At 43.8% G+C, this 10,743-nt stretch overlaps 1 long non-coding RNA gene across 2 annotated transcripts in view; it reads left to right on the forward strand.

The window, feature by feature from the left end:
- The first annotated feature begins 9,504 nt into the window (after positions 1-9,504).
- Positions 9,505-10,743, forward strand: part of LOC129667145 (uncharacterized) — a 9,031-nt gene continuing 7,792 nt past the window's right edge. For both annotated transcript variants that reach the window (XR_008718699.1, XR_008718698.1), the window contains exons 1-2: positions 9,505-10,005; positions 10,125-10,330. This is a non-coding gene — a long non-coding RNA (uncharacterized LOC129667145). The remainder of the gene's footprint in view (positions 10,006-10,124; positions 10,331-10,743) is intronic.

A 10,743-nucleotide genomic window follows, 5' to 3' on the forward strand; every position in this document is an offset into this window, starting at 1 on the left:
CAACAACAAAAAAATAAATAAATAAAAAATAACAAAAATCTCTGGGATTTTGACATGTGAAAGGATTTCTAAAAAGAAACATTTTATTTTTATATTCAATTCTGGGACTGAGTTGGGGCTGAATTAAAAATGTTTTACATAAACAAATTTTAGAAGAAAATGCAAAAGGATTTCTTAATTTGAAAACATTAGAGTAATGAAAAAAAGTTTTTTGATAGAATCTAATATAGGTGCACTGTGTAGGCAAGCATGACCATGAGTGTCACTGTCCGTGTGTAAATGGAAAGGCTAGAGGACACGGTTAGAGTCCACAGTTGAGCTTGGGCTGAGCTTGGGCTATCAGTTGGAGGGCAAATGCCCTTACCCCTTGAGCCATCTCGCCAGCTTCTACCTCGAGTTTCTTATTCTTTTTCCCACATCACCTAAGTGCTGAGGTTGTAGGTGTATATCACCATGCCTTGTTATGTGTATGGAAGTCAGAGGAGTTGGTTCTTTCCTCTTACCACGTAGGACCCAAAGATTGAACTCGTGTTGTCAGGCTTGGCAGCAGGCACCCTTACCTGATGAGCCATTTTGGGGAAATGCATGTGCTTTTTATAGTGGTCTTGGGGATCAGACCTAGAGCTCTGCACCGCACACACTGAACTACGTTCCCAGGCCTCATAATAAAAAAATTAGATGCTTTTCCAATGACATTGTCATGAAAACAGAAAACCACAATCTTGATTGTAAGACACATATGAAATTGCAGATCCCCCTGAGACTGTGCCCCTTAGTGCTGCGACTGACAATGTGTGCCACCATGGCTGGCTGAACTTTTTACCATGCATTGAGTGTCTTGCATCATGGGCAAGCAGTACCTGAGGAGGCAGGAAGAGGGCATCAGATCGCAGGGGCTGGAGTTACAGGTGGTTGTGAGCCACCATGTGGGTGCTGGGAATTGAACCAGGGTCCTTTTCAAGAGCAGCAAGTATTCCTAATTACTGAGCCATTTCTCTGGTCCCAATAATAAATATTGTTTTTGAATGGAGTTTGTGAATATTTTTTTGTGTGAACATGTTTTTATCCTCAGCTGTATGCCTAGGGAAATGGACAGGTTGGAAGTAACTGTTTAAATCTTTGGAGGAACTGCCATCCCGATTACCAAAGCACGTGTGTCATCTAATCCATTTTCCATTCTGAACAACCATGAGGGAGGCTCCCGTTTTTACATTTTGGATTGATGTGTGTGGACATGTGTGTAAGTGCATGTGGATGCCAAAGGTTGATAGTGCTGGCTTCCTCACTTTAAAAAAAAAAAAAAAAATCTTTGGAGATGTGGATCTCATATACTAAACCTGGAGCTCTGCCACGGGCTAGCCAGCAGCCCCCAGGGATGTTCTCCTGTCTGCTTCCCTGGTGTTGGGATTAGAGGCCTACACAACCATGTCCAGTGTAAGACCATGATAAATTTTTTAAGTTGTAATTTAAACTCTTTATTTTTATTTATTATAGTTTATTCACTTTATATTCCCCCTGTAGCTCCCTTCCTCCTCTCCTGCCATTCCTCCCTTCCCTCTCCCTTCTCCACCCATGCCCCTCCCCCTAGTCCACTGGTAGGGGAGGACTTCCTCTCCTTCCTTTTGGGCAGAGTGCAGGGAATCTTATGAAAGAAGGGGTGATAGTAAGACCCGGAGAGGACAGGAGCTCCACAAGGAGAGCAACAGAACAAAAAATTCAGGGCACAGGGGTGTTTTCTGAGACTCATACTCCAACCAAGGACCATTCATGGAGATAACCTAGAATCCCTGCACAGATGTAGCCCATAGCAGCTCATTGTCCAAGTGGGTTCTCTAGTAAGGGGAACAGGGACTGTCTCTGACATGAACTCTGGGGCTGGCTCTTTGATCACCTCCCTGAGGGGGGGAGGGGGTGCAGCCTTACCAGGCCACAGAGGAGGACAATGCAGCCTGATGAGACCTGATAGACCATGATAAATTTTAAGAGAATGTTTGGGGGGTGGAAAAGCGGCTCCGTCTGTGACGTCTTACCCCGTGAGCACCAGGACCCGAGTTTGGATCCCCAGCACCCAAAAAAGCAGAGTGCAGCGGCACACAGCTGTAGTTTCTAACACTGAAGGGGTGGAGATGGCTGGCCCCTAGAATCATTCTTTGGCCGGCAATTCGAGGCTAGTGAGAGACCCCTTTTCAACAAGTTAGACAGAACAATGTAGGAAGATCCCTGACTTTGACTTTTGGCCTGCACATGCACATGCATTTTCACTGGCGTGCACACAGACATGCAGCTGTATGTGTGTACAGTCACATGTATGAGCATGTGACTGTACACACATACAGTCACACACACACACACACACACACACACACAATTTATTTTGAAGGAAATAAGATTGAGTAGAAATTATAACCATCTACTCTAACCCACTCTTTTTCCCTGTGAATTTATTTCACTGCAAATCATGCTGAGTAGATATACTAAGGCTATGAAGCTATTCAGAATTGCAAGAACATTTAACTGGACTAAAAGCAATGATGAAAATATTCTCATCTTCAGCCTGTCTATGTTTAAAGGAATAATGCAAAACACTTTTTTCAAATACAGAATATATAAGTACATAGTCAGATGTAAAGAGCAGATGTGAACCTTTAAAGGTCATGTACAGAGCTTTATATAGGCCATACATTAAAGACGGTGACTTAGAAAATTCAGTGAACCCCACAGTTTTGAACTTCAGCATGTCACATATAAAATGGAACACAACACTGATTTAACACAGATGCCCTTGCTGGGGTGGAATAAATAAATATGGAAATGTGAAGGAGAATTTCAATTAAAATACTCAACTTTAACAGAATTTTTCTTGATTTTAAAGTTTTCATATGGGGATTTGCTGTACTGTGCTAGTATCCATTCAGTGACAGTGACCTTTTACACAATGTACTAGTGTATTATATGTTTCTTTTTATCCCTTAGCATGCTCCCAAGTTTGTCCTTTCTGTTTTTTTATTTATCCCTTAACATGTGTGAGTGAATGGAGAGTACTGTCTACTCTGAAATTTAAACTTCCAAATTCCTGGGAAGGTGGAGGGAGACACTACAGCTTTCTAGTCCAGCCTCACTTGATGTTTTCTAGTTTATTAAACATGTGCTGAGATGGCTCCATAGGAATATAAGTGTGTAACATAGCTACTGAATGTTTCTCATTTTAACCTCACAAACACAAGCAGACTTCAGGTGGAGCTGAAGTTGAAGGCTTCTGCCTATTTTCTGCTGAACACTGGACCTTCCTAAGATGTATCAAGTAAGTATACACTTGAGTATATTTTTCAAAAGAGGCATTTCAAATCCCGGGGCTTGAAAGTGGAACTCATATATCATCACCTGTGCTTTGCATTCCTCAGTTCATCTGCAGCACAGGGAAAGGCATTCCTGGCATATGATTTGCTTCCTGCCGGCTGCTTTTTCTATTTTCGGGTACCCCAGGACAAAAGGATTTTGTGGTATTTGAATCTGCACATTTTCCAATTTTCAGAGACCATAAAAGCTTAGATTTTGTAGTAAATTAAAATGATACTCTATATTTTATAGGCATTTCACCAATATTGTGTGTGTGTGTACCATGTGTCACTCTGGGTGTCTGTCTGTGTGTATTTGTGAGACTGAATATGCATGATGTCTGTGCATGATGTCTATGTATGTGTGACTGTGTTATGTCTCTATATATGACGTATGTGTGTGCCTGTGTGCCTGTGAGGTATCTGTGTATATGATGTGTGTCTATTAGGCTGTATGTGTAGTGTCTGTGTGTGATGTGTAACTGTTTATGTTGTATGTGCAGGGGTGTGTGTGGAGGTCAGATGGGAACTTTTCAAGAGTTGCTTCTTGCCTTCCACCTATGAAGAAGGCTCTTCCTCGTTTCCATTATGGTGCTGCACACCCAGGCTGGCAGGTTCAAGAGCTTCCAGTAACTGCTATCTCTCCTCCCATTCTGCAGCAGCCATGACAGGATTCTAGGTGAATGCTACCACATCTGGCTTTTCACAGAGGTTCTGAACTCAGGTCATCAGAGTTCAGAAAAAAAACAAAGTGCTTTTACCCACAGACTTACCCTTTTTAAATTTTTGCATTTACTCTGTGTGAATGGGTGTTTTATCTGCACATATGTATCATGTGTATGCCTGGTGCCCTCAAAAGCCAGAAATGCTCATTGGATCCCCTGGACTGGAGCTACAGGTTGTTGTGAGCCACCATGTGAGTGCTGAGAACTGAACCCAAATTCTCTCTGGCAGACCAGCCAGTGCTATTAGCTAATGAGCTATCTTCCTTTCTTCCCTGCCCCCTTCCAGTATTTTAAACTGACAACCAAGCTTTTTATTTACTCTGAGTTATTTAAACAGTTTAAAAGAAGGCCTAATATTGCATATGTCAGAAATTAGAAAAGAATGAACAAGGGTTTTTTTTATTTGCTTTTTAGACAGGTTTAACTGTCTAAAAAATCACATCTTTAATCCCAACACTGAAGAAAGCAGAGGCAGGCTAGTCTCTGTCTGAGCCTAGCCTGGTCTACACTGCAAGTTGTAGGCTGGGCAGTGTTAATAATGATATCCTGTCTCAAAATCGTATTTTTTTTTCATTTTTAAGATTTATTTATTTATTATGTACACAGTGTTCTGCTTATTTATTATGTATACAGTGTTCTGCATGCATGCAATCCCATTATAGATGGTTAGGAGCCACCATGTGCTGGGAGTTGAACTGAGGACCTCTAGGAAAGCAGCCAGTGCTCTTAACCTTTGAGTCATCTTTCCAGCCCAAAAACGTATGTTTTGAAAAGCTTTTTAAAAGATCTGTTCACACTCCTGTCTCACAAGCAGCTTCACTTCAGCACCTGATTGTGTCTTTTCCTCCTTTTTGGAAAACCCATGCATAGGTCAGAAATATAAAATTATGAAATATGAAATTATAAAATACGGTTTAAAAAAGTCAACTTTCTAATAGAGAGAGACTGTTTGCTGTGTCTAGGCATGTCATCATATAATAAAATACATCAGCATACAACAGCAGAAAACACTGCGTGACTGTCAAACACTACACTCCTGTGATGACTCAAGCACAATCTGTAACATGGAACTAAAGATCATAGGAACTTTACGTTTGCAATGGCGCTACACTGAACAAAATAGATTTTGTATTATTGGAGAAAAAACACGAAATAAGAACTTGCGTGGTGGCACGCATCTGCAATCATATTACTTTGGGAGGCAGAGGCTGGAGGACCACTGAGTTTAAGGATAGCCAGGACTACACAGAGAAACCATGTCTCAAAACAAAAACACAACTCCTTAGAGATCTGTTCAGATCATTCATAAATTTGGGATTCCCATAAATGTTTTTGTTATTTTGTCATAAAACTCATCCTAATATGTAGTAAATATTAAAAGAATATTTAAAAGAAAACCTTAAAAACAGTTGAAGGATTACTCTTAAAAATGTTAATATACTGTAGTCTGCTATGCATACATCCTTTGTTATTTAGCAACTGTCCAAATCAGTTGGCATTACCAAACTTGAACTTCTGTAGTCCAAGAAAGAATAATTAGTATTTTCTTGGCAAAAGTTTTTTTTTTTAATTTTTAAAAAAATGTATTTTTATTTTATGTGCAGTTTGACTGCATGTATGTCTATATGAGGGAGTTGGATCCCTTGGAACAGGAGTTAGAAATAGTTGTGAACTGCTATGTGGTTGCTGGGAATTGAACCTGGGTCCTCTGGAAGAGCAGTCAGTGCTCTTAACCACTGAACCATCTGTCCAGCCTGTTGGCAAAAGTTCTTAATTCTTTCTGAATCATTTTTTTCTTTTTCTTTTCTGAGACAGGGATTCACGAAATGCCCACTGGTCTCAAACTTGCTGTGAAGTTAAAGATGAATTTGAACTCCTGCCTCCAGCTCTTGAGTGCTGGTATTACAGGTACTCTGAATGTTATTTTAAGGGATGACAAACTAGTTTTAGCTCTGATATTAAAGAAACGGATATCTAGACCCATTAGCAACTTTACAATGTAATTGACTGCATACATTTCTCCACCATAAATGCTCATTTCAATCTACAAAAGATAAATGCGCCAAAGCTCACGGAATATTTCTTTTTAAAATGACATTTATTTAGTGTGTGTTTGTGTTCCATGGCACATGTGCTATCAGAGGATAGCATTCAAGAGGCAGGTTTTTCCTTGATGGAACATCAGGAATGTGAATATGTGTGATATGCATGTGTTTATCTGTACATGTATGGCTGAGGACACATGATGTGTGACTGCTCCTGTATAGAGGCCCAAGACTGATAGATGGTGCCTTCCTTGATTGCCCTCTACTTCCTGAGGCAGTCTCTTAGTGAACCCAGAGTTTGCTAATCTCGCTAACCAGCTTCCTCAGTGCTGTGATTACATGCTGCCACCCTGCCCAGCTTCTTAGGTAAGTTCTAGGGATCTGAACTCCAGGCCTCCTCCTTTGCAGGGCCACTGAGCCATCACCACTGTTGATTCCTTACTTCTTAGCTGTCATTAAGTTTTAGAGCACTTATGTCTTCACATATAAAAAATAAACACGTTTGGGAGCTGGCCAGAAATTCATAGTCTTGGAGGTCACTGAGGATGGACCTCTCCCTCACAATTAGCAACATGTAAAACTATGGGTTGAATTTGCAGGGCTGTCATGACCAAAGAATGAGAGTTTTGAGTTATCTCCGGCCCTGGGTGGAAAGGTAGCTACAAACTGCTCAAAAGGTCATAAGGCCTGTATCTACCTGAGGTTTTACAAGACCACAGATATGCCACTGTCCCATCTTTAAAAAAAAATTTTTTTTTTTTTTTTGAGACAGGGGGTGTTAGAATTATCATTACTGTGATGAAACACCATGACCAAAAGCAAGTTGGGAGAAAAGGGTTTATTTGGCTTACACTTCCACATCATTAGTCCATCACTGAAGGAAGTCAAGACAGGAACTCAAGCAGGGCAGGAACGTGAAGGCAGGAGCTGATGCAGAGCCCATGGAGGGTGCTGTTTATTAGCTTGCTCTCCATGGTTTGTTCAGCCTGTTTTCTTACAGAACTATGGACCACCAGCCCATGGATGGCACCATCCATGATAGGCCAGGCCCTCTCAAGCCAATCACTAATTAAGTAAATACCCACAGAGACTGCCTATAGCCAGATCTTCTGGAGGCGTTTTCTCAGTGGAGGCCCTCTCCTCTCTGATGACTATCTGTGGCAAGCTGGCATACAACTAGCCAGCAGACAGGGTCTATCTACAGAGCCCTGACTGTCATCGATAGAACTCACTATGTACATCAGGCAAGCCTTGAAGAGATCCAGTTGTGTCTGTCTCGAGTGCTGGATTAAAGGCACCATTATGCCTAGTGTCATTGCTCCCTCTGTTTCCTCTTTTTCAAAGCTACTCCAAGTGGGCCTGCCAATCACCTGAGGAACAACAACAACAAAAACCCTGTCTGTTTTAGAGACATCTGTGTTTTAAAGCCTTCCTAAAAATGTAGGCTGGCACAATAATCTCTTTGGCCAATGTCTGTTCTCATCCCTTGTGAGTGGACTTTTATGCCAAATGGTTTCTCTGGCCATTGTTTACTCTCTTCTTTGGGTGTACTTCCTTTTATGATACTGAACCCCGTTTATCTTCAACAGTGTGCCCTTGTATGTCTCATCTGAACTCTTTTATTGGCAGTCTCAAGAAATGAAGAGCTTGAGGTGAGTTCAGAGGGAGAGGACACAATAAAATAATTTACATAACTCACCTGGGTTACTTTGGATCTTGATAAATAGAAGCTAGTGTTGATTTTACACAAAAGTCAGTTTATCACAAATAAAGGAAATAAATATATGCAGGTTGAAAACAAAAGTTCAGGGCAGTTAGAAATGCCCAGCTCAGCTCAGTAGAACAGTACAAATGTATAAGCCCAGGACTCAGGAGGCCGATGCATGTGGATAAAGACTTCTAGGTCATCCTTAGCTACACTGGGAGCTTAAGGTCAGCTTGGGATACAAGAGACCTTGTCGCAACTAAACAGCAACAAACACCAAAACAAGCAAAAATGAAGTTCAGGGGCGGGAGCAGGGAGAGGCTCCATCTGTGTTAGAGATTCCACAAGGCTGACCCAATTGCCAAGACTGTACAGAGATGAAATGATAAAGGTCCAGAGGCAAATTATTTTGTGCTATCTCTCTTTAGGTAGAGTCAAGAAAGCCACTCCCCAAAGCAGCACACAGATCTGGTCTAACACAAACCTCTGTGGGAAAGGGACTCCTGGAAGGTATAAGCTTGGAGACAATGAGCTGAGCACATTACCCAGGCATGGTGGTCTGCTAGGGAGGCAGAGGAAGGTGGAACTTGAGGGCTCCCTGGCCGGCCAGTTTAGTCTAATTGGTCAGTCCCAGATTATAAGTGAGACGGTCTCAAAAACTGGGTGGCTGGCTCCTGGTGAGTGACACCTGCGGTTGACCTCTGGCCTCCACAGGGACCTAACCTGTGCTCTCCTACATACATGTAACAGGAAGACTGAAACAAAAGCATCCGTTACGGCCAAGGACAAGCTACCAGTTACCTACTTGGTAATTTACGCCCAATGAAACTCGCACCACATATGAATTTGTTAGTCAACGAATTCTGACACTGTGGTAAGAAAATGCGTCCACATATAGAGTGCAGGGCAGCGGTCTGCGAGGCTGATGAAGATCGCAAGTTTGAGGCCAGCGTGGGCTTTACAAGCGTATCCTCGGGTCCGACTGACCTAAATAGGGAGGCACCACTCCACAAAGAACCAGAAAGGTCCTCCTCGGAAGTTAGTGTTGGGGAGGATTTATTTTTACCTACTTTTTTCCTCGGTATGTCTTCAACATGGCATGACTAACCTTCGGACACCGGATGGCAAAGCCAGCAACCCGGAATTTCTTACCACACCTTTCTGAAAGGCTGAGATTAACTGGCGCTCACCACCGCGCCAGAAGCCGAAAAAACGGCAAAAAGCAAGTCTTTTGAGTGACTTCACTCCAGCCGGAAGGCAAACTCTGAACACCAGACGGGTCTCTAACTGTCGTTGCTCCCTGCCTCTCCTCCGGTGGGGCACGTCCGGCGGTGCTACGCGAAGCCCCACCTTCTCAGTGCCGTGGCTTAGCGGCTGCGCTCGCCCACGCTGCAGGAGGACAGGTGGTGAAGCTCCGTGGGGATTCCTCGGAGCTGTAGTCCCCCCACTAAAGCAACTTCCGGCCACCCTACCCTGGGCAGCTCCCGCTTCCGGGCTCCCGCCAGGGCTTGAGCTGCAGGAAACTCAGTTCCGCCCAAGGGCTGGGCAGCCTGACCGGAAAGGCGGGCTTTGGGCACGCGGGACTCCTCACCTGTCTTCCGTTTGCGCCGCGCTCGGCTGCTCAGCCAATCGGCGGCTACGCTGTGTCCCGGTAGCCAATCGGAGAGGCCCGGAGGCAGCGCGGTCCTCCGGGGGCCGCACCTTTCTTCCTGCCCACCGGTCCTTCTTTTGTTACGGCTCTGCGGTGTTTCTCGCTCGTGTGCAATCCGGCTCCATCGCACTTTAGGCGGCAGGATGGGGATGGGCAGGAGCGAGGTGGGATCCGAGCTGACGCCGACCTGGCCTTGGCGACGGTGGCGCGCGCTCTGGAGGACTGATTGTTGAATGGCGCCAGGAGACAGACAGGGCCCGGACGCGACGGCCGCCGCATGTTGCCTACCAAGCAGGGACAAAAGAGTCTTTCAGCCCTTGCCTCGTGCCTTCTTTTGTAGTTCACTGTTGCAGAGGTGACGCAGGGGCTCTTGGTGCGACCTGGCCCTTTGTGGAGCTTGAGCGAGGATGCTCTGGAATCCTAATCCAGTGGAGCAGTTTTCTGGAGTCGTTTTGCCTGGGTGAGGTGGTTAATGAAGGAAAAGCATGGTCTCTCTGACTCCTGCAATCTTCCTGTGCGGTGGGAGCCGCTCAGGTGCGGAAACGTAAGAGAAAGGGCGGGCAGTCATTGTTCGGGGTTGGGAGTCGGGCGTCGTGGACGGATTGGGTTCAGAACTGAGAAGATAAGAGAACAAAACAAGTTCGCTTTTATTTACACTTTCAGGAACGAAAGAAAACCGGCCAGATTAAGGCTTAGTTTATTGTCTTTCACGAGGAGACTCTTAAGTCGTTCTTTTCCGAGCGTCCCAAGCCACCGTTGGAAGCTTTGATTTCTTTGTATCCTTCAAATGATACTAAATTCTCAAGTGCAACAAGATTTCTTTTTCCTCTGCCGTTTTACTCTGGATTGAAAGCAACCAAGTTATCAAGGTAGTATTTACTCACACCTTTCCATTCCGATGGGCTTATACCTTATTTGGATGAAATAAACAGCGTTTGCCCTTTCTTTTTTTTCTTTTTTTTCCTCATTATTTTAAAGAAAGCCTATGAACTTTGGGAAATGGGTGCTGGGGAAGAGATGGTGCAAATGTTTGCTTGACTGTTAAGATACAAGGCTTTGTGTTTTTGTAACAATTCTTAAGTGAGCTATTTTAACACGCAGTTGTGCACAGTTGTTCAGTGATGTTTAGTCTAGTCTCACTTCAGCAGCCCTTAGCACATCTGTCTTAACATTGCAGTGCTGGGCTTCAGCCCAGGTCTTGTACATGCTTTTGGCCAACCAGCACATGTTTTCACAACATGAACAGTTTCATTGTCTGTCTGAACCAGGTTTGTTTCCTAGA

This window comes from Psammomys obesus, unplaced genomic scaffold (genome assembly GCF_907164565.1).
Source record: "Psammomys obesus unplaced genomic scaffold, mPsaObe1.curated_primary_1811, whole genome shotgun sequence".
NCBI lineage: Eukaryota > Metazoa > Chordata > Mammalia > Rodentia > Muridae > Psammomys > Psammomys obesus.